Source organism: Natrix helvetica (genome assembly GCF_964273705.1).
Source record: "Natrix helvetica genome assembly, chromosome: Z".
Taxonomy (NCBI): domain Eukaryota; kingdom Metazoa; phylum Chordata; class Lepidosauria; order Squamata; family Natricidae; genus Natrix; species Natrix helvetica.
The window spans coordinates 40115667-40137920 of NC_138554.1; the positions used below are offsets into that span (position 1 = coordinate 40115667).

At 38.3% G+C, this 22254-nt stretch overlaps 1 protein-coding gene across 1 annotated transcript in view; it reads right to left on the reverse strand.

The window, feature by feature from the left end:
* Nucleotides 1-22254, reverse strand: part of ITGA3 (integrin subunit alpha 3) — an 84503-nt gene that overhangs the window by 61130 nt on the left and 1119 nt on the right. The gene's annotated exons all lie outside the window — the stretch shown is intronic.

The following is a 22254-nucleotide window of genomic DNA, read 5'->3' on the forward strand; positions in this document are numbered from 1 at the left end:
TGGTCATCAAGGTGCTACGGAGACTTTTCTCCACGCACGGCCTGCCCGACGTCTTGGTCTCTGACAATGGGCCCCAATTCACGGCCATGCAATTTGAGACCTTCTTAGCAGCTCGGGGAATCAGGTATGCCCTGGTCGCGCCATTCCATCTGGCCTCCAATGGTCAGGTGGAGAGAATGGTGAGATGTGCAAAAGAGGCCCTCTCTAGGATGGGCCTGGGTGATTGGCAAACACGGGTTGACCATTACTTGCTAATTCAGCACATCACACCCAGTGCCACTACTGGGAGAAGCCCCTCCAAGCTTCTCATGGATCGCTGGCTCAGGTCCCACTTAGACCAGCTACACCCCAATTATTCTGCCTCATTGCCCCCAGACTCCACAAGCAAGATTCGGACTTTTAGCATAGGAGATTCGGTATATGCTCACAAATACGCCAAGGGAACTCTGTGGATTCCTGCCACAGTGATAGGCATCATCGGCCCTCGCTCTTACCTTCTAGAGTTGAGGACAGTAGGAATTGGAAAGGCATATTAACCAGCTCCGTGGCCGCCTCTCCAACTCCACTCTTAGACAACCAGAGGTAACTTGCACGAGTTAGCCAAAGCCCTACCCAAATGGAGCAAACACTCACTCCTTCCACAATCAGCTCAAGCCCGAGGGTACCAGGAAACTTATCTGGTTTTGTTGCAGGCCTGCAGTGAGCTCCGAGCAAACCGGCTCTAGAAGCTCCAGCTGCGGCCTGTAAAAGGTTCCAGGACCTTCCACCAAGCGGAGCTGCGGAGGAAACAGGTCTGTCTGACCTGTCCAAGGAAACCCCTCCTACTGAACTGCGCAGGTCAGGCAGAGCTACCCAAACCCCCGCCTACCTGCGTGACTACTAGTAGGATTGTTCCATCTAAGAGGGGAGGGGTGTTAGATACTCATAACAACTACAGTGGTTTCCACCAAAGTTCCACCAGTGGTTTCCGCCTGCCAGAACAGAGGTTTGTTCCTATTGGTCGGAGGGTCTGACAGCTCCTTATAAAAGGGCTGTTGTCAGACTCAGCCTTCTCTGGATTGTTCTTACTGGTTGTGTTATAATAAAGAGCTGTTGTTACCGTTAAGCCAGTGTGTACCTATCCATTATCCAATCTAACAGATTGGAAAATCAGCTTTGAACCATGTGTGTTGTGGTGAGGTGGGGGGGAGAAGAGATGGATTCAAACTCAGTTCAGGTGCTAATCTCATTGAAGATGTCACAGTCAACCACAGTCAACCTAAACATAAGAGAATTGCTTTGATGATCCTCTCTATCCCCCAAAAGTATGCCACTTGGAACTCCTTGGGGAAAACAAACACAGGCATAAACTATTTTAATAAGGAGAAACATTGACAGAAACAAGATTTCTTATTTTTCTAATTTAGGGGAGGATTTATTTATTTAGGTGAGGTTTCATTGCAGGGCCAGCGCAAAGTGCAACATGTTTTCACTGATGTAACATAATGTTATATACATATATGTATATGGGAATGTGTGCTGGTTATTACTTATTTGGGTGTAGGGATCCTTTTTTCTTTTATTTATTGTGTTATTGAGATGTATTTTGTGTTTTCAGGGGGGGAGGTGCACTAGGGAAAGCTCATTCAATTTCTTTGGACACATGTTGTGCATTGACAATAAAGGTTTGATTTGATTTATTACTAAAAAGCATGCAGAAATATCAAAATGTAGGTGTACAAACTTTTCCTAACTCAGGGCTGGGCAGTTAGCTAATGACGGAAACGATTCAATATGAGTGGAGAGCCCCAGATTGAGGAAGCTTGAAGCATAATTTATCTGAGCAACTCCTTCCCAGTATGAAGAGAGGCCCATTTATAGGACTAAAGAGCACTCCCAGGGAAGCGGAGTGTAAACCCAGCAAAGGAACTTCATCAAGATGGACTTCCAGGTGCCAAATTCTGAACAAATGCCTTATCCCATTCACTCTGGGGCTGGTCTGCTTCCAGCTTGAGTAGGAATCTGCTTGAGCATTAGAATGCCTTTCTTCCAGAAAGGGTAAAGCAGAGAAAGTAAGGGTGGGGAATTAAGAGTAGGAGAGAGGGTAAAAAAGAGGAAAGGGGAGGAGGAGAGGGGAAAGAGAGGAGAAGAAGAAAGGAGGAAGGAGAGGAGGAAAGAAGAAGGCAGAGAAGGGAAGTTAAGAAGATAGAAGGAGTAAGGTTGTTGCAAAATAAGATGGAGACATGGGTTGGCAAGAATATGAATATATGTATGTATGTATGTATGTATGTATGTGTGTGTGTGTATGTATATATATGTGTGTGTGTGTGTGTGTGTGTGTTTTCGTAGATTTTCACGGGTGTAGGTATGCTGGTTTTGTTGTATTCGGGTCTTTTCCCGTGTAAGGTTGAGATTGTCTTTGCAACGTTTCGGCAGGATCTCACCTGCCATCTTCAAGCTGTGGGCTTAAAATGTGATCCGGGTGTAGGTATGCTGGTTTTGTTGTATTCGGGTCTTTTCCCATGTAAGGTTTACACGGGAAAAGACCCAAATACAACAAAACCAGCATGTATGTATGTATGTATGTATGTATGTATGTATGTATGAATGTATGTATGCATGCATGTAAAAATGAGTATGGGGATTAATAATGAATAGATAAATGTTCAATGGCAATTATAAGAATGTATATCTATGAATGAATTTGAAAGGGAAAAAATGAAAAACTTTTTTGCAAAAAAAAAAAAAAGGATGCCTTTCTTCCAGACCAAAGAGAGGAGCAAGCAATTTAGAAGCTAAACTAACAAATCCGAATGGCATGTGCAGAGCAGGAAACTGGAAAAGCCATATATCCATGCTTCTTAACCCTGCATATCAATTAAACAAAAAGAGAAAACATAGCATGGTGGCTTAGTTCTTCCTCCTGCTGGAAAATAAAGAAGACCAAAAAAAAAAAAAAAAACCCCAGAGAACGTAGACCAAGAATAGTTCAATTTCACTACCTCCCTATAAAAAAGGCAGCACATTTTCACCTTTTTCCACCTTCTTACCTTAGAGTAAGATATCAATGTTGCCCTCCCTCTTCATAAAAGAAACCGGTTTTCCAAAGTCCAGCCTTATGAAGAAATAGGTTCAAAGGTCTTAACATAATCTGGTACTCTGTTCTTATTGGTTTACATGCATTTCACATATTCAAGCGATGTGGCTTAGAACATAAGAGCAGCAGAAAGAAAATCCCAAAGACTACACTTTTATTTAACTCTCCTGTTGTACTCAGGATGGGATAATCCACAAAAGGAACTAGTTTGTGTATGAATTTTATAGACATGCAAATCACAGCTGCCTATATACAAAGTTGGAAGCAAGGAACTTCCGCAAGAACAGGAACATGTAGGCAAACATTTGTGATTAATCAGTCAACCTTTAACATATGTAGTCACTGACTAAAGTTCCGTTCTCAGTTTCTTTTTTTTAAAAAAAAGTATGGCACAGTATTTCTATTTTAAACTATTACCTGGTTTTTCTCCATCTTATACTTGAAAAACATTCATCATAAATAGGCATTCCTCATTTGTGCATATTTAGTATTCTCATCTTTTGAAATTGTACATTTGAAACCTATTTAAAAGTTTGAGGCTATTCAGGTTAGGTTTCTAAAGAAACAAGTAGATGGTAGTGGGGTTAATTTAAGAGTACAATAAGGCAGCTACATCTAACTTTCTGCCCTCTGGATGCATTGGGGCTACAAATATACATTGGGGAATAATTAATCCCATTACCCTGTCCAGCTGTCCTGCTTTGAAGATCCACTTTCCATTCCCACGCTAATTTTATCCTTTTTTTCAGAATTGCAAAAGATTGCCTGGCAAAATTTCTAACAAGATGGATTTTTTTCTAAATCAGAACTCACAACATGACCTTTGTATTAGCTAACTTTTGAATCTCCAAAGACCTGCTGGCAATTAAAAAAGCTTTCAAACACTTGAACGTCATAAATAAAAGCATTTTATTTAGTTATTTTTCAAACTATGTAAAAGCTCAGTTCATCTGCCCACTAATTAAGAGGATTTTGCTAAATCCAAGCTTCAGGTTTCAGGTCAAGTTGATTGAAAGGAAAATTTCAGAGTGTTCAACAAGAAAAGAGAACTCTTCAGAATATCCTCTCCCAACTAAGTTTTTTGTTTATTTTATTTTATTTTTTCTATTCAGAATTCCAAAGAGATATAAAAGTTTCCAGCCCATGCCAACTTTGGAGCATAAAATATTAGTTATCACTTCCTTTTTTTTCTCAAGCTTCTGCTAAAATTAACTGTTCTGGAATCCTGGCATTGGTACACTGGCCTCATTCCTTGTGAAGCTATTTTCCCCAGTAACTTCTGCCTATATAAGTTTTATTTTTTTAGTCCATCAGGACCACTTACAGTTCAGGGCAAGGGCAAGGAAACAAAATGAGACTATGGAATAAATCTCAGGATTAGAAAAGCAGAAGCGACACTAAAGATAAGCTTTCCAGTCTCTTCAGCACAAGAAGACCTTCCAAACTGCATAGTCTGCATAGTCATTATATCATTGTTGTGATGAATCCTATTATCTCCACCAATACCATTATGAATGCTGGAGAAAGTGATATGTTGCTCCAACAAATGGCTGGGGAAATGTAATTCTCCCTTCTCCCAAGTAGTGCTATCATCTAATATATAACAGCTGGAAATACTGAAAGATTCTGACATTGAGTATCTCTGATTAATTGTCTTAGAAATAATCAACAAATAAGAGCTTGAATCACTGTCTGGATTACTGAGAAACAGGAGTTTAGAGGCAACAACCAACTCTTTACCACTTTTGTTGACTCTTAAAGCGGCATTAGATTCTACGTCATACAATTTACTATGGTCAAACTCACTGCATAATGTTGCTGCCATGTGAAATTTCATGACATTTTTCCCATTCGTAGAGCTGGGATGGGCACGACCTGCACGTGATGCATCCAGCCTGCAGGCCGCCAGTTTGACACCCCTGGAACTGAGCAACATCTCAATTGATAAATACCTTCTACTCCTTTCTTTATAACTTATACAAAGGTCTTCACTGTGGATTTGATTTAATTTTGCAAGTCATCAGTCCAAATTTATTTTGACATTCAGGGAGATGAGCAGATGTTATCAGCCACTCTGCTAAATATTTATATTAATTCCCTTATCCTGTAGTTAAAACCTATAGATTTATTATGTTCCCAAACTGGGAACAGATATCTCCTACTTATGTTGTATACAGATGACATTAAAGATAGGTATTATAGCTCTGGTCAAATGTAGTTATGCAGATCGCTTAGTAGTTACCGGCAATTACCAACTTCTCCCCCACCCCCAAATGCTTTTATACGAAATTTGAACACTTTTGATGATCCATTATTGGGCACAAGAATTTAAAATATTTCTTGGGTTAATATTACAAGCCAACAGAAGAGGCACTCATGCCACTTAGGTCTGAAACTTGGCCCAAAGAACTACTTCACCGATTTCATGATATCATTTTTCAGAAAATAATAGGCATTTCTCTTTAGCTGTAAATTTTCTGCTGCAAGTGATCAGGTAAGCAATTATTTTTTTTAATGGAATATCTATTCGACTGCTTTAGAACAGGCTTTACAAAATACTATTTTTAACTTGTTCCAACACTTGTTCAGATTTTTTTTTAAAGGAACATTTTTGTTTGAAGATGTCTTCACATGTTGAAAGTCATTACTGAACAGCAAAAAAAGAAAAAATGGGCTGTATGAGAAGAGAATATAAAAGTCAGAAATTCAAGCACATCTCGGGTTATAATGCCCAAGTGCAGTCACTAAGCCTTGCCAAAGTACACAAGTGCAGTTCTACAGTGGCCTCAGCACTAAAACCATTTATGTCCGGGTACTTATTTTAAGCAAGAGACATGCTCCAATGTTACAAATCATCATAAATAAAACAGCCAGGAAAGACTTAAATTCAGGAGCAGAAAACATGCTTTGCACGTCCGTGGTTCTAGCTTTTAGGCCTGGCATCTTTAAATAAGGCTGCATGAAATCCTGGACTGCAGCTCTAAATACTTTGCCTTAAAAATATGAACATATCATTCCATTGTAAATGAAGGCTATTGCAAGATATATTTTTCAAAATAGTTATTTTGTTGACATTTCTTTGATGTTTTGTCATGTACTGTTAAACTGAATTATTTTTAAATAGGATACTATAATTTCATGTTTACTGTGAGCTGTTCCAGATACATTCCAAAAATGCAAAATGTCATATAAGTAAGCTAATCTAAACAATACTGTCCCAAATATTTGACTGTACAAGATGAGTGGAGATTTAGGAAGATGAAAATTTATAGGGAAAGAACTGAACTAAACAAAAGCCTTGAAGGGATATTAAGAAGTTTTCATCCTAACCCTTTTCTTGAATACTAGTTGCAAAACGTTTTTCTAGAACATTTTGAATTGCTGCAGATTTGCAACCCCAAGTAATGATGTAAGTGAATATTGAGGTTAACAATTCTAGGAATATTCATTATGAATTATCAAAGCAGGTATCATGAACCTGGGCAGCCTTTGGCTTTCTGCCTTTCTTAGTTTTAAATTTATTAATAGATTCTTTTAATCATATATAAAGGAATGGGAAGCTGGCATGTTGCAAAGTAAGGCATCAGGATCTAGCATCAACTTTATTTCCAAAGTGCCTCTGGAGATGTTAAGGGGGAGATACTAACAATTTTATTGTTCTACCCCGTAAGTTATAACATAATGTATAGTTATCGGCTGAGTCATAAAACAATAAACATTCATTAAGGGACAAAGTTTAACCTCATATACAGTCAGGAAAGTAGCCATTAAAAGAAATAGGAAAAACATGATAACAAGATCAATTTTATGAAACAGAGTTTTAGAGGAAGTATTGCTAAATTCAGTTGTGGCTTGAAAAAACTGTCGATCCCTGTAGAACAATCATCTTTTGTGTTTTCAGTAACAATTTCATTTTATTGGAATTGAGCCAGAATATTTTCACTCTCTGAAAATACTCTGTGTAACTACTAAGTGCATCAGAATAACCTAGATCCTGAAAGGAAATCCAACAGAATATAATGTATGTAGTTCAGGTTGAACGGTGGACTCCGTGTTTGTTTGCAAACATTTCATTACCCAACTCTGATGATATTTACCTAGTTGGATAATGAAATGTCTCCAAGCAAACAACCAAATTCAGAGAGCACTAATTACTCTTCACTGAAGACAAAAGTGAAATATATTCTCTAACAGCCATCCAGTAGCAGCAAAGTCATTGGGTGTGCAAGATTTTTAGGACATGGGTGTCACATACAGCAATTATTGTTTATTGAAAATATAATCTTGTTAGTGCTGATTAGAAGGTACATAATATTTCAAATATTGCACACTTTCATCTAGCTTTTTATTATCATACACCAAGGGCATCTTTCTTGTTAGTAACTAAACATAAATCAGTTGCTAACACCAAAATTGCCCCTGGTTTGTAAATCTTACATCAACCTTTGCAGAGATATTAAATGTATTATACTTAAAAATCAGTGCACCTATCAAAATATCCCCATAAACAAAAAATCCTGGAAAATGTTGGCAGACACTTATAACCACCCCTCATTGTGAACCCATAAGCCCCCCCCCCCATTGTGAACCCATTGGAAATATATTTGATTTGCTTTGATAAACAAATTTGGGGTAATCAGAAATCCAAAAGGGATTTTATTACATTCCAGTACTTAAAAGCTCCAATGATTAGGTTTTAATAGGTTGGATTATGAATTTGTTTTGAAAAAAAAGATTATATTATGAGGAGATCCTGTAAAGAAATAAAGGGACTAATTTCATTTTGAGGGTAACAATGTCTATCAGTAATATGCCATTATTTCAGTAATCCACTGAGTCTTAATTTGGGGGGGGGGGGGAATATGGTGGCAAAATAGCCAAATTCCTATTGGTTTTCAGCATTTGGCTAAGATCAAATATTAAAAAAGGATTTTGCACTCTATATGGACATTCCTACAGAATGACAGTAACAAATGTAGCAGCCTGGAGCTTATTTTCGTAAGGGGAAAATAATAAATTGAGGTGGCAGCATATTAAAGGTGGAATGGAGAAACCTTACAAGTTTATCTTCTGGTAAGTGAGTGCTTTTTGATTAGCTGCTTCCATTAGGGGAGCTATTTTGGGAACATCTTTGTGGCAGCCCTTTTATGAGACCCATGTTTATGAATAGCATGTTCTCAAAATGTTGAATTGACCATACCATCCCAGAAAATAATTGTACTTAATTCCACAACCACAACCCTGTGATGTTGACTAGTCTAAGGGAGAGTAACCAAAGCTCAAAGATAAGCTTCCAAGGAAAAAATTAAATCTGCCCAACCCTTGTCAATTATAGTACACTAGTTCTTAGAGTTAAATCTGGGGTTACAAGCCTTCTGAACTATTGCCACTTAATACATCATGAATAAATCAAAGCCACGTTCACACCTGCCTCTAACCACAACCCAAACACGTCCTGGCATATCTTTGCTTCTGTCATAACTCTCTGACGTGGCCTTCATTTCATTCCCAACTTATGAGTATGTTTTCCCTTTTACTACAATACTCTCCAAAGACTGCCTCCATGTTTTATGAATTCTGTTAGACTGTCATTTTGTAAGGGAAATCAGATGGCTGGCAATTACTAGAAGGCAGGGAAATTGCAAATTTCATGTTGATTCAAAGGTGAATAGCATTACAACTAGATGATGGAGAAAAGCTAATAGCATTTGTAAATGTACCAAAACCATGCTTGGATTCTGGTCTGGAAACCTTTCAAAAACATACTAAAATCTGGCCTTTGATCAGGTATAATGCCAATGGTGGAACTGCACAAACTACTGTGTGAACCCATGGGGGCCTGAGATTGTAACATTTTCACAATGTATAAAGGTAGTACTATATCATAAAATTGTTTTTTAAAAAAGAATGCAGCAGAATGGTATAGGGAACAAAGAAGAAGGGCAATTCTGGCTAGTTATTAGATAGGAGTTGTAAAAGAAACTGGAAACCAAGACTCACAGAAAAAAAAAGAACCCAATGAAATCTCATGTCAAAATATATACATACTTAACAGAGTTAAGTAAGTTAACATACTTAACCTGATAACAGGAAGAGGGGGAGACTGACTAACTGAAGAATAAATATTCACTTTCGAACTAATCATTTCTGACTATGTAGCTGCAAAATCATCCAACATTTCAGAGATGCATAGGATGTGCTTAAAACACTGCATTCAACAATGAAGAATATTTGTGTGAATTCCATGTTCTCCAGTGCCTCTGCTAAGCGCCTCCATACAATTTTATCATTCCCTCCTAAGCACAGTATCCACTGATTCCTGGAAAAATTCTTCCTGGCTGGTTTAAAAAACCAAGTGTGGAGCTTCCTTTGTTTAAAACCAGAGACCCCAAACCTCCAACTATGTGGCCTAAAGTTTATAACTCAATCTTTCAAAACTTAATTTAACCAATTTCAGTTTTGAAGTGATAGGCTATCTATTCCCTGAAGCTTTAGAGGCAGCAATGCTCCACCAACATACAGTACTACCAAAAACCATTCCTGGTAGATACAGTGATATGCTTTTGGATATAAGGACTTCTGAAAGGGCTTGTCTGCCCAACTCCCTCATGGACCTTTGGTAAATAGAACTGTCATCTCCAAGCATGGATATAGCAAACTGGTCATTTCTGTTAGTTTGGTTTTTAAGACTGTAAGCAGTCTGGAGACCAGAGAATAAACAGAGCAGAAAAACATTTGCATAAATAAATATCCATTTTTATTTTTATTCTTTTAATTTAATAGTCTAATTTAACATTCCTTAACAAAGATATTCAAAATACTAATCAATTACACAACTAGATTTACACATCATCGCTAGGTACAATATAAGACAATCTGAGTAAGAACTCCTGCACTCTGCAGTTGACTGCAGAAACCAAGCTTGTCACACATGCTAGGTTTAACCAGCCAAAATGTATCATGGTCTTAATTTTAAACATTTTACAATTTCAGCTGCAGGGATTTTAATAAACATAAGGAACAATGTGTAGATTTCCCTCATTCTTGGGTTTCATGCATCTCTTTAACAGCATCACAAAAAACAGAAAGCTTGAAAGCCTTGTTATCTCCTCATTCTCTTAGTACGATCTGTCTCTATTGGTTTTCTAAATGCTTTAGCAAACAAAAGTCATCAATCCTGTTCTGAAAAAAAGTTACAGAGCTATATTTGCCATCTTATATAAAGAACTCTGAATTTGTTTGTGTGTATTTCCTGTAAGTGTACTAGAGGCAAGAGACAAGTGTGCAATAACTTCAATTTCCCAAAGAAAATGTTGAGTTATAAGGAATGGTAATTTTAGCAATGTGGACTAAAAAAATAAGTTAACAAACATCTCCAAAAGGTAATGTACCATAGTTGGGAACCAAAAAAAAAAACCAGGAGCAATAGAAGTGCAAATATAACAGCATTTGTTTTTGCTAGTCAAAGTACAATAAGCTTTGCAAAATCTAGCTCCAACATCTTGCAAGAGTTGCTCAGCAGTGACACAATCTTGCCTAATTAAGCACTTTAAAATACTTTTTAAGAATAGTCTTCATTCTCTTTGAAATAAAGGGTACAGGATTGGTTTATGCTGGATTGTTCCAGAAGAGAATTAAGGAGCAAAGTTCTCCCCAAAGGCAAAATAACATTAAGGACTGTCAAGATCAACAATTGGTGATACTTGCCAGAATCAGACTGCTTATGAACAAGAGTTTGCTAGTTAGCGAAGATAAGAAAAGGAGCATTACAAGAAGCATTCAAATCCCTAAAGAGCTTGTACCACAGTTGCAGAATGGAAAAAACCCAACACCTTAAATCTATTACTGGGCCTTAAAAGACGGGCGAAAGGATTTACAACAAGGTCAATGTCAGTTCTGAACAGCCAAATAGGCATGGGCCTGTCTCACCAAAGTACTCATTAGAAATGGACATGAAACAGAACCATCTATCAATTAACTACTTAAAAACTGGGCTTGGCTAAAGCTAAGTGAAGGAAAGGAGGAGGAAGCAGAAATAGAGGAAAGGAGTGCACTGAGTCCCCTCCATGCCTTCTGGGTAAGAATGGAAGCTTACACAGCTTAGCAGGGCTGTGAGTAAATAGATGGCATTGTCTTCCACCAAGCTTCTCCCCTGTTGCCATGAGTTTGCTGAGACGGCGGATCTCAGCTCAGTAGGAAACCAACAGGCTCATATACATCTTTCTTTGGGTTCATAAGCCTCTCTTCTTGTTTCTATGGTTTTTCTTGTTTTTTTTTCAAATACTTGGATTATTTTAATAATTTTAAAAACAGACATCTTTTTTGTCTTTTTTCTTGTTTAGTATCTCAGTTTTGTTCCACTTTTATTGTTTTTATAGTATACTACTGTATATCATGATTTATACTAGTACAATAAAAAGGGGGGAAATGAAAATAGATACAAAGAGAGATTTAAGGATTTAATAGTAACAATAAAAGGGGGATGTACACTAGAAGTCCAGTCCTTTAGCTGGAAGCTGCCCAGAAAATATATATAAAGATATCAGGCAGATAATTATCCAGAAGAGTTGGGGAAAGCAGAGGAGGGAAAAAGTAAGTGATCATTTTTGCAATCAAGTGATGATTTTGGTAATCATAACTTTTCATAGTCACAATTGCAGTTGTTTGGGGGATGGGCAAACTTTCCATTACAACTCTTGGTGAGTGTACCCACAATATATTTCCATCTTTTTATGAGCTCCCAAAGCACTCTTCAGCATTTCTCATCCTTGGCAACTTTAAGATGTGTGGATTTCAATTCTCAGAATTCCCCAGGTAGGATAGGGAAATTCCCCGGCCAGAAATTTGAAGTCCACACAACTTAAACTTGCCTAGGTTGACAGCAAAAGCACTAAAAGGTCAAAAGGGGAAACTGACATATTTAACTTCAGGAGAGAGCTGTCTAACCTTCATGGCAACCCACCTGCATTATTTCCTGGATATGAAAAGATACCTGTTCATTTGAACTTTGATGAGAGCTCTTTCTATGGTACTAAAATGCCCATCTAGCTGCCACCAGGCGGAGGCACACATTTCTTTTTGAAGCTGTCTTTCTAGGAATCACAGCTACTTTCTACAAAGCAGCCATCCGTTTACTGGGTTTCTTTTTAAGTCACCAGTTCAAAAGATGCAAGTCAAATTGCAGCAGCTTTTGCAAGCACCTGCTCCTTTCATTTTGCTTTTTAAGACAAAACTTCATCCAAGAAATGTTAACACACTGATAAACTGGGTTTGTTTGTATTTTGCTGAAAGATAGCACATTTTGCAAAGGGCTCCTTGAAGGAGCCAGAACAGGGCTTTCTAAAGGAATATGAGTATTGTTATTGCTGCCAGAGATAGTAGTACATGGGCTATAAATGTAAAAGCCGCCACAAAGTCCCATTTTTTGGTCATTAAGTCTTCCTCTTTGCAGCCATGTCTAGACTTCAGTTTCTGTGTAAACACGTTGTCTGGATCAGGTTCATCTTTTAATTCCCGACCTTTGCTTGGCACTTCCCCTTGGGAAAGAGATTGTACAGTAGGGTGAGCAACCTGAAGCTCTGGTATATGTATTGCTCCAGAACCTTTTTTTATAGCCCTAGGAAAACTAACTATATGGTCATTTAAGAATGGACAATGATTTGATGGTATATAATAAATCATAAGCTGCCTCCCCAGCAAAGTTAAGGAAGGCTGTAGAAACAGTAGTGTGTACATTAAAGTAATCTTAAATTTGAAAATTGCCGAATCCCTTTAAATCTGGGAAGTTGAAAAATCCAGGCATCAGCCATATGTTGTAATGTAAGCATCTACTTTGCATTATCATCCCACCTACTGTCAGCCTCCCAAAGAAGATTAAATGTTCATCAGCATATGTTGACGATCACCCACAAAACTAGCATAAACTAAGGTGAAATCCATGGCTTGGTGACAGGCAGGAGGAGCAATTCAACTGATTCAGATTGACCAGGAGTTCTTGGTGCTTTCTCAGTTGTTTATTGGTGCTTTTTAAGCTTGGTGGTGGTTGTTGTTTTGCAGATGTTTCATTACCCAAATTAAGTAACCTAATCAGTGCTAGTAAGGAATGCAGTTTGCTGCAAATTTATATTCTACTGGCTTGCCTGTCGATGGAGGTGTCCTTAGAAATTCTTTGGTTGAGCTGTTTGCTGTTGGCTTCTTTGGTAGTTTCTTTATTGGGCTATTGATTACTTGATTGCTGGTCTGATGTTAATCTTGGAGTTAATCTATGCTGATTTGGGTGTTGATTGCTGGTGGAGAGGTGCTTGGATCTATCATCCAGCCCAAAAAGAGACAAACCTTTTGGGCTGAGTGATAGCCAGGCTTTGGCTGCTTAATTCAAAAAACATAATCTTTAGAAATGAAATGGTTATAAAAATGGAGGACACCTCACCTTTGGTTACTGCCCGTCCTTGATCAAAACCTTGCCCTATTAAACATGACAATTTTTAAGTGCCCAGAATGCTTCATTATTGTTTATTTTACCGATAAATCAGCCCAGCAGCCCCCTTTCCTGCAACCTGCAAGTTTAATTCAAATCAAAAAGTCCTATGGAAGAGAAATTCAAGCTTAGAAAATTGGTTCTGGATCCTGGCTTTGATTCAGATTAAACTCTTGGGATGTCCCTTCTTGGCACAAACATAAGAAGAATGCAACCACCAAGCAAGCAAGGAAATACTCCTTTTTAGTTCATAGGGAGTACATTCACTATGATGCTTGCTTTTCCCCTTTAGCCCGTCAGGAAGCTGCTCTTATGCCAGCAGAAAAGTCCAGAAGTTCATCAAATCTTTGGAATGTCTCCATGGAGGCTTCTTCAAGTTGAGCAGCAGCTGCTACTGTCATAAATCACTGCAGCGCACAAGATATCCTTGTTAAAAAGGGAAGGAGAGAGAAAATCTCCAGCTGTCTCAAAATTATAAAAGCAACAAAGTCTGAGCTTTCCTCTGTTTTTTTTTATAGCTTAGGGGAAAACTAAATCAATTAGGGAATTGATCAGAATGGCTCTAGGTACAAAATATGAACTGGGTTTTCAATGACATTTCCTTGCAAGATCTCTGCAGGATACTGTAACTTTATTCTTTCAGTAGCAGCCAGATTTACCTGCATGTCATCTAAACAAAGGAGCTGAACCCCAAATTTGGCTTTCAATTCCTAACTGAACATCCAACATGTATCCTCAAAAAGGGATTAGCTGTTAGTTAGACACTCTTCCTCAATCAACTAATTAATAGGCATCTGAAGAAGCATCAAGAGATAGCAGCTCAGTTGTAGCATGTACCTTTGTATATTGAAAAACTCCATCTCTCTCCTTAGCATCTAAAGCAGAATTTTTCAATCTTTCCAACTCTGCAGACTGGTGGAGTGGGGAAAGGGGATGATTCTGTGCAAGCAGCGGGCAAGCACACGTGCAGCAGGCATGCGCAACTCTGCTTCCACAAATGTTGGACACGTGTGCCAGTCATATGCACAAATGGAGTATGCCAGTGGTGGGATTTAATTTTTTTTACTACCTGTTCTGAGGGCGTGGTTTGGTGGGCGTGGTGTGGCTTAGTAGGCATGGTTTGGTGGCTGTGGCAGGGGAAGGGTACTGTAAAATCTCCATTCCCTCCCCACTCCAGGGGAAGGTTGCTGCAAAATCGCCATTCCCTCCCAATCAGCTGGGACTCGGGAGGCAGACAATAGATGGGGGCGGGGCTAGTCAGAGGTGGTATTTGCCGGTTCTCTGAACTACTCAAACTTTCCACTACCGGTTCTCCAGAACTGGTCAGAACCTGCTGAATACCACCTCTGATGCATGCACACCAGTGGTGGGTTGCAGGCGGTACGTCCCAGTACTGGAGCCTGCCTGGAGCACCGCATACCGTTCTGGTATGGTGCTCCGGAGGGCCCACCTGCCCGTCCAAGTGCCTTACCGGTCTTTTAAGTCTTCGGCGCTTCCGCACATGTGCATGGCACGTACAGCACCTGCGCGACGCTCTGCTGAGCAGCTATAGCATCGCAGAGGCTCGCGGAGGCGCTAAGACACATGCGTGCATCCATGTGGCTGCCACTGTACCCATTCCAACCGTATCAGTTGGAACGGGATCCAGAACCCACCACTGATGCACACACATCTGCCTGCTGCTTGTGGAAGTGGGGACACGTGCACACATGTGAGGCCCAATTCCAAATGGTTCAAGGCTCGGTAGTGGGCTATGGCCCAGGGATTGGGGACCCTTGATCTAAAGGATTGCTTGGAGAGAAGCTCCATTTGTAATCTTAGATATTATGGAGAGAGACCCAATTTCATTTCTGTCAGATGACTGCACAGCAGCGAATCCCATTATTTACAACCTAATTTAAAAATGAGGGTGTTACAGTCCACACCATATCAGGGAAATGTTTTTAATGCTCCTATGGGATATTGCTTTCTTTGTGTAAGCATAAAGAAAGCAAAACCTCATCGGAGCATTAAAAACAGTATATTCAGCCACTGCAATCTGTCAGTTATGATTTATTGCTTAGCATTTCATGTGATCAATAATGTTGGTTAATAACCCATGGCTGAAATAAATTCTGCCTTGACACTTTCTGCAACTCAGCCAAGAGGCAGTAGTGAGCCAAATGAATATAAAGTGATTTTTTTGCCCTCTCTACAATAATGAAAGTGAAATAACCTAACAAGAATTAAATAAAACAAGATCACTATGCACTTTTTCACTGAAGCTGCTGCAGAAAATATCGACAAAAATGGTAAAGGCAGAAGAAAGTCATAAATGTATTTTGAGGCATCATTTCTTTTTATATTTGTTTGAAATTCTCAAAATGGTTGACCTAATAAAGTGGTTTCATTAACTTTAGCTTTATCATACTATAGATACATGACACCCAAATCGCAAAGCAAGAGGGCTGTGGGCGGGCATGCGACTCCCTGCTTTTGGTGCACTTTTTTCCACCCTCCCCAGGCTCCCGGAAGTTTGGGAATGGTGACTTCCGGTTTGGACGTAGGGCCGTTTTTCACCCTCCGGAGCCTTCAGGAGGCTTCCCTGAAGGCTCCAGAGGACAAAAAACGGCCCTATGGCCAAACTGGAAGTCCGTTCCCGAAGCCTCCAGAAGGCAAAAAAAAATGGCCTTAAAAGAAGGCCGAAGTTAGTTGGCCAGCATGCGCATGCATGCTGGAGCTGAGAGGGCAATGCCTCATGTGCTCTAACAAATGGCTTCGCATGCCGTCTGTGGCACGCGTGCTATAGGTTCGCCATCACAGCCCTATACTATACTGTTACATAAGTAAAAGTTACAAAAAACAGGAGAGTTTTATTAGTATATAGATTACCAGAACAATAGCTCAGAGTCACTTTATCGATGAGATAGGTGCCATATAAATTAAATAAATAAACAAACAAATGCAAAACAATACAATCAAAATAAATAAAAATCCTAATTAATCTAGCCATCTGGTAATAATTAAAGTGTTACCGATTATCCAGATATATTCCATCCAGTTTTGTTAGCTATGCTGTAGAAGTCATTTCTATCTTCTGGGATGTTTTTTCAATTTCCAAGTCCTGCACGAAGCCCTGATTTTATGGTGGTCTCCCATCTAAGTGTTGACTAAGATCTGCCTAGGTTTTTATTTTATATCAACCATATTTATAGTTGTCATTTTCTCCTGGTACGGTCACTATATCATTTGAAGAGCTGCTGACACAGGAAATTACAGCTGTCACTTTTCTTGTCTGCACCAGAAAAGGCTTTAATTTTCTTTCTGGCTGGAGAAACCCATTAAAAGCAACAGACCAGTCCACCCCTTTGTCACAGAGATATGGTAGCCTTTGTTTAAAAATGAGAACCAAACAAAACATTAAAAAAAGCCATTAACTGAAATATAATCTAGAAAACTATGCCTTGCTTCAATTAACATTAGTGAAGCTAGCCTTGATTTATACCAAGGTTTAAAAGATGTGGGGGAGAGAACCCTACCTCTTAAACATAATATATATCTCCATGGAAACAGAGGCCTGGGCTAAGGCAGGGAGTTTGTTAATCAAGAAGAAAAATCCAGTGGTTTGTAAAGGTCTTTGTACACCGCATAAAGGTAGGCCAATCCAGCAGAAGAACTGCAAGAATGTTAACACGGCCATGAAAAAAATCACACCTTGGTCCTGTGACTAGGCCTCCCTGTTAGTTAACAAGCCCAAACTGATCACATATGCAGTCCCAACAAAGGCACGCTTTTCTGTCGTGCTACAATAATGTATTCGTGGGGGAATCAAATATACAAAAAGTTGTTCCTTTTCTGCCTCAAGAGTTTGTGTACAGAAAAAAAAAAGGCGTTCATTTTAATGCAATTCTTGCAAAAAGTTTAACTGAAGCCAGTTGTGATCTCCCCCACCCGTTAAAATAACAATAACCAAAATCCAGGAGAATTTTCATCAAGTTCTAACAGCACAATTTTTAAGGTTTTGATTTTTGGTGTGCTTGTTTTTACAAATTGAGATCTAAGATAGGTGTGTAAGGCTCAAGTATGTTTTATATATATATATATATATTTGGATTAAATATACATGCATGCACATGCCCAGCTTAAACATTTCATGAGTTCCCTTTCTAGTATTATCATCATTGCATCCTCTCAGAGTTCAACCATAGATATTTTATTTCAGAAAGCTGTCCTACGGATTGATTGATCTAATGTAATTATTTATTTTCATGGTTTTGCTCTTGAATTTGCTCTTCTAAAGCAAAGTTACAAACAAAATATTTTTTTTAATCCTTATGAATCTATTTCAAATTGCTCCTTTATCAGTATATTCTTTTTTGTTTCCAAGAAAATACCGGTAGTCCTTGACTTACAATAGCTCCTTTAGTGACTGTTCAAAGTTACAACAATACTGAAAAATGTGACTTATGACTGTTGCTATATCCTCCTGATCATGTGATCAAAATTCAGACCCTTGGCAACTGGTTCATACTTATGACCATTGCAGTTCTTGAGGTCATACGATCCTCTTTTACCATCTTCTGGCAAGTCAATGGGAAAGCCTGATTCACTGACCAACCTTAATAACTGCAACTGAAGAAGCTTCTTGGATAAGAAGCGAAGCGTCTTCAAAGAAAAATCAGAAAGTCCAGTTGCCTCTTGAAAAAGCACCTTGACCAGGGACAGTCATGACCTGGATGACTGAGAATTCTCCATAGACACTTAATAACTGCAGTGATCCACTTAACAACTGTGTCAAGAAAGCACATAAAATAGGGCAGGATTCACTTAACAACTTAATAACACAAAGTTTGAGCTCAATTGTGATCATAAGCTGAGGACTACCTGTATGTCCAACTGTATCTTAGAAGCTTATTTTTTTTAAAAGTGCAGCCCCCAATCACACAGACACAAAAAGTATCTGTCTATTTTTTTTAAAAAAATACTGTATTATGAAGGTTGAGTTAGAACCAATCAAACTCAGTTTTCTCTATAGTTCCTAACTTTTAGCAGCCTGTCTGTAGTGGTCTATTTTAGACACATGTTTAATCTCATTGGTGGAAAAAAATTCTGGAAATGTAAAGTGTACGATTAAATGTGCTTATTTTCCATCTCTGCTCATACAAAGTACTAGAGTTCAGTATCGAAGGCTGCATTCAGAAAGTGTAAGTCACACTTAAATCAATACAAAAAGCAAAAGTTAATCAGAGAGAAGAGTCCCATAGATTATATAAATATTAAGGGAAAAATATGCTTTTTCGAACAGATGTACTTCTAAACAAAGTGGAATATGATTTCTTATAAATGAACACTATAAAAATGAAAAAAACTTTGAGGCTTACCAATTGCTTGGCTCCAGTTTTTACTCTATAGGGAAATGAACTAGATTTTTAATTACAAAAATAACAGCATATGTTGGCTGTAAGTAAAAGTTCCAAATCCAATTTAGGGATATACTTTTAATGACACTAATTATTGTTAAACATGCAAAATGTGGGATCAAATTGGCACCAACCTGTTATTTTTGTCTTCTCTGTTTGTGTCTTATAAGTGGCTATCTTGTTCTTAAACCTGCTTTCCAGCAGGAATTTCTTTAAACCAGAGTTTCTCAAGTTCCAGATGGGTGGATTTAAATTTCTACAGCGATTGGGAGCCATAGATTGATAAACAATAATTAAATTCACCATCTAGCATTGACCTACTGAGAATTTGGACAAATGAAATTGCAAAAGTTGAGAAACAAGATTTTAAGACAAGGATGTCCAACGTGGACTTCAACTTCTCCTTGTGGGAGTTGCAGTCCACAAGTCTTGCAGTTTCCAAATTTAGACACATCTGCTTTAACCTATAAATTCTTTATCCTACCAGCATATATAGTGAGACCATCAATATGAATACTTGCTGTCATATTGTAATTATAAAAGTACCAGAAGGAGTGATTTAACAGATGTCAGAAGATATCATTAAATGTATATAATCAATTACATTAATTTTAGATTTTAACTGACTTGACTTATTTTCTGGAGTGCAGCTCTTTACCTGAACTGATTACATAGCTGGCTTTTTATCTTTTTAAGAAATATTTGACCACACATCCCATCCTAGCTCAGCCCAACCCAGCTCAGCCTAGCCATGGAGTTATGGTCCAAGGACAAAAGGAAAGCAGTAAAATGGAGAAATCTGCTTTAGCTCTATCTTTATTCCCTCCTTCTGCACATCAGACAGGCAGGCAGTAGGAGGGAATAAAGGAGAATGCACAAATCCCAGGAAATCATCTGCAAGATGAGGCTTGCATTTGCTACAACAAAGCCAAAGGAATAAAGTGAAAAGGATGCCTGCCACATTACTAGTTAGAATGCCCCCCCCAAGAACACCCCCCCCCAAATCCAGCCAAGAGCCACCAATTCATGTGCCTTGGGGGGGGGGAGTGCCTTCCTACATCCCCAAATAAGGCAATACACAGCAACAAACTGTAATCCTTCAGAAGATTAACAAAATAGGCCTCCTGGCACCGACCGTGTCCTTAGCGTGCCCACTAAGACACTCTGTGCCCAGTGCCCTGTTTTTAGTTTAGCTTTACTGGCATTGGGCACCATATTGGCCACCCTTTAAGTTCCCAGAATATCCCTGAGGTAAAAACATTCTGGAGCCTTGTGGGAAAGTTAATGGGGAAACCAGTTTCACTTAACAACTGTGTTACTTAACAACTGCAATGATTCACTTTACAACTGTGGCAAGAAAGACCATAAATGGGGCAAAACTCAACATATGTTTCACTTAGCAACAGAAATTTTGGGCTCAGTTGTGATTGTTAAGTCAAGGACTACCTGTACAATGATTTGGCATAAAGATAAAATTCAGGAAACAGAAAAAAATCTCTCCTCCTCCCCCTTTTGCTATATTTCTTTTTGTCTGGGTTTAACTGGGAATAATTTAGTTAAATAAGACCTGAGACAGACAAGAGATAAAGATTCACAATACCATACCTCTCTCCCCAGATCTTTTCCTTTCTCAGCTGAGAAACCTCAAGCAAGATATATATAGCTACCCCTCTCTTTGCAACAGTAAATCTCTGAGTCCATTTCTTGGAAAAGTCTGTGTAATCCACTTTTGGCCTTCCAATGAATGGTACATACTTCTTTTTCTATCAGGCTTTTAATCTGCTGAATTAATTTCTCTCTTAGTTCACTTTTTACGGTCAAAGTATATTATCTAAATGAAGCTGGCTTTATTGATTAAATATATACTACAGTATCCAAGCTGAGTTGAACACGTGGTGATTTTATGAACAAATCTATGCAATTTTCAGAACAATAATGCAGAAGTGATTGCTATTCCTATTCTTGCCAAATTCCTATCCAAATGTTAACTAGGCAGCCTTACTTAAGCTTCTTAACTAACTAATAGCCATGTTGGTTTTCTTCTGAAGATAAAACAGGATGCATTTAAAATTAAGCAATTACATTAAATATAATCTCTCTCAATGGTCATTGGTTCCTTCATTGTTATATATTTGGATGACTGTTGAGTGAAGGCTCAAAAGCCCAATACTGACTGCTGAGTAGACCTAGTTATAAAACTCAGTATTAATTTATAAACTTCAGCAGCCAGATTAGGTGATTCATCTTAGTTTCACATGTAATGATACTCCATGTTAGTGAAACAAGAAGGCAATTATGTTCACAAAAGATTGATGGGTCTTTTATCTAAACTGTTTTTTTCTAGCCTAGCATCTCCAAATATTTGGGATTGCAACTGCTATGAGCCCTACCAACATACAGAAAATCATGAAGATGGAGATTGTAGTGTAAACCAAAGGAAGAGTTGTGTTGAAGAAACTGATTTACAGGCACATTCAATGATCATTCATCATTGTATGCATGCAAGAAGAAAAACTTGACTGTTTTGTATTAAAACAACCTACACATTCTGAAGAATAGGTTTACTTGCTTGCTACTGAATAATAAAACATACACATTATGAGGAAAAACTGATAAATTAGTACATATTTTGATATACTTTGGCTGATGTTAGCTCAGACTAAATTTAAATGAAAATTTTATGATATTCCCCCACTCACAAATTCCTACTCAAAAAGGTCAATTGCACTTCTCTATGTGTCCCTAGTGGCTACTGATTAGCAGCACTTTTGAATAAATTCTTTGTTAATCTTAGGACAGTACAGAATTTACAAGAATTTCTTGGTTTTCAGAGAATTCTTACAGAAGGAAGTGGGAGAGGATAAAATATACTACAGAAAAAAATTACATACATTCATGAAACTAATGTTATACCCTAATACACTATATTGCCAAAAGTATTCGCTCACAACAAGTCTGATTATGTGGATGGGTGAGCGAATACTTTTGGCAATATAGTGTATCTTATATCCAAATCTGCAAACATGGACAGAGGCTACAAATTTCCAAGTTAAAGCTATAAATCACTTTATGCAGCATGGCCACTTCAAGATGTCCTGGAGCAGATTCCTCAACATCCTTATGGGAACTGTAATTCAACACAGCTAGAGGGCACTAAGCATAAAAAAAGATAAATAAATAGATAAAACTCCAGCTAAATAAAAAGCTGAAGTATATCTAACAGGTGCACTGTGCAGAATATATATAAACCAATAACTTTATGGTCTCTGTGTGTGCATGCAACCACGTGTACTTAAATGCTT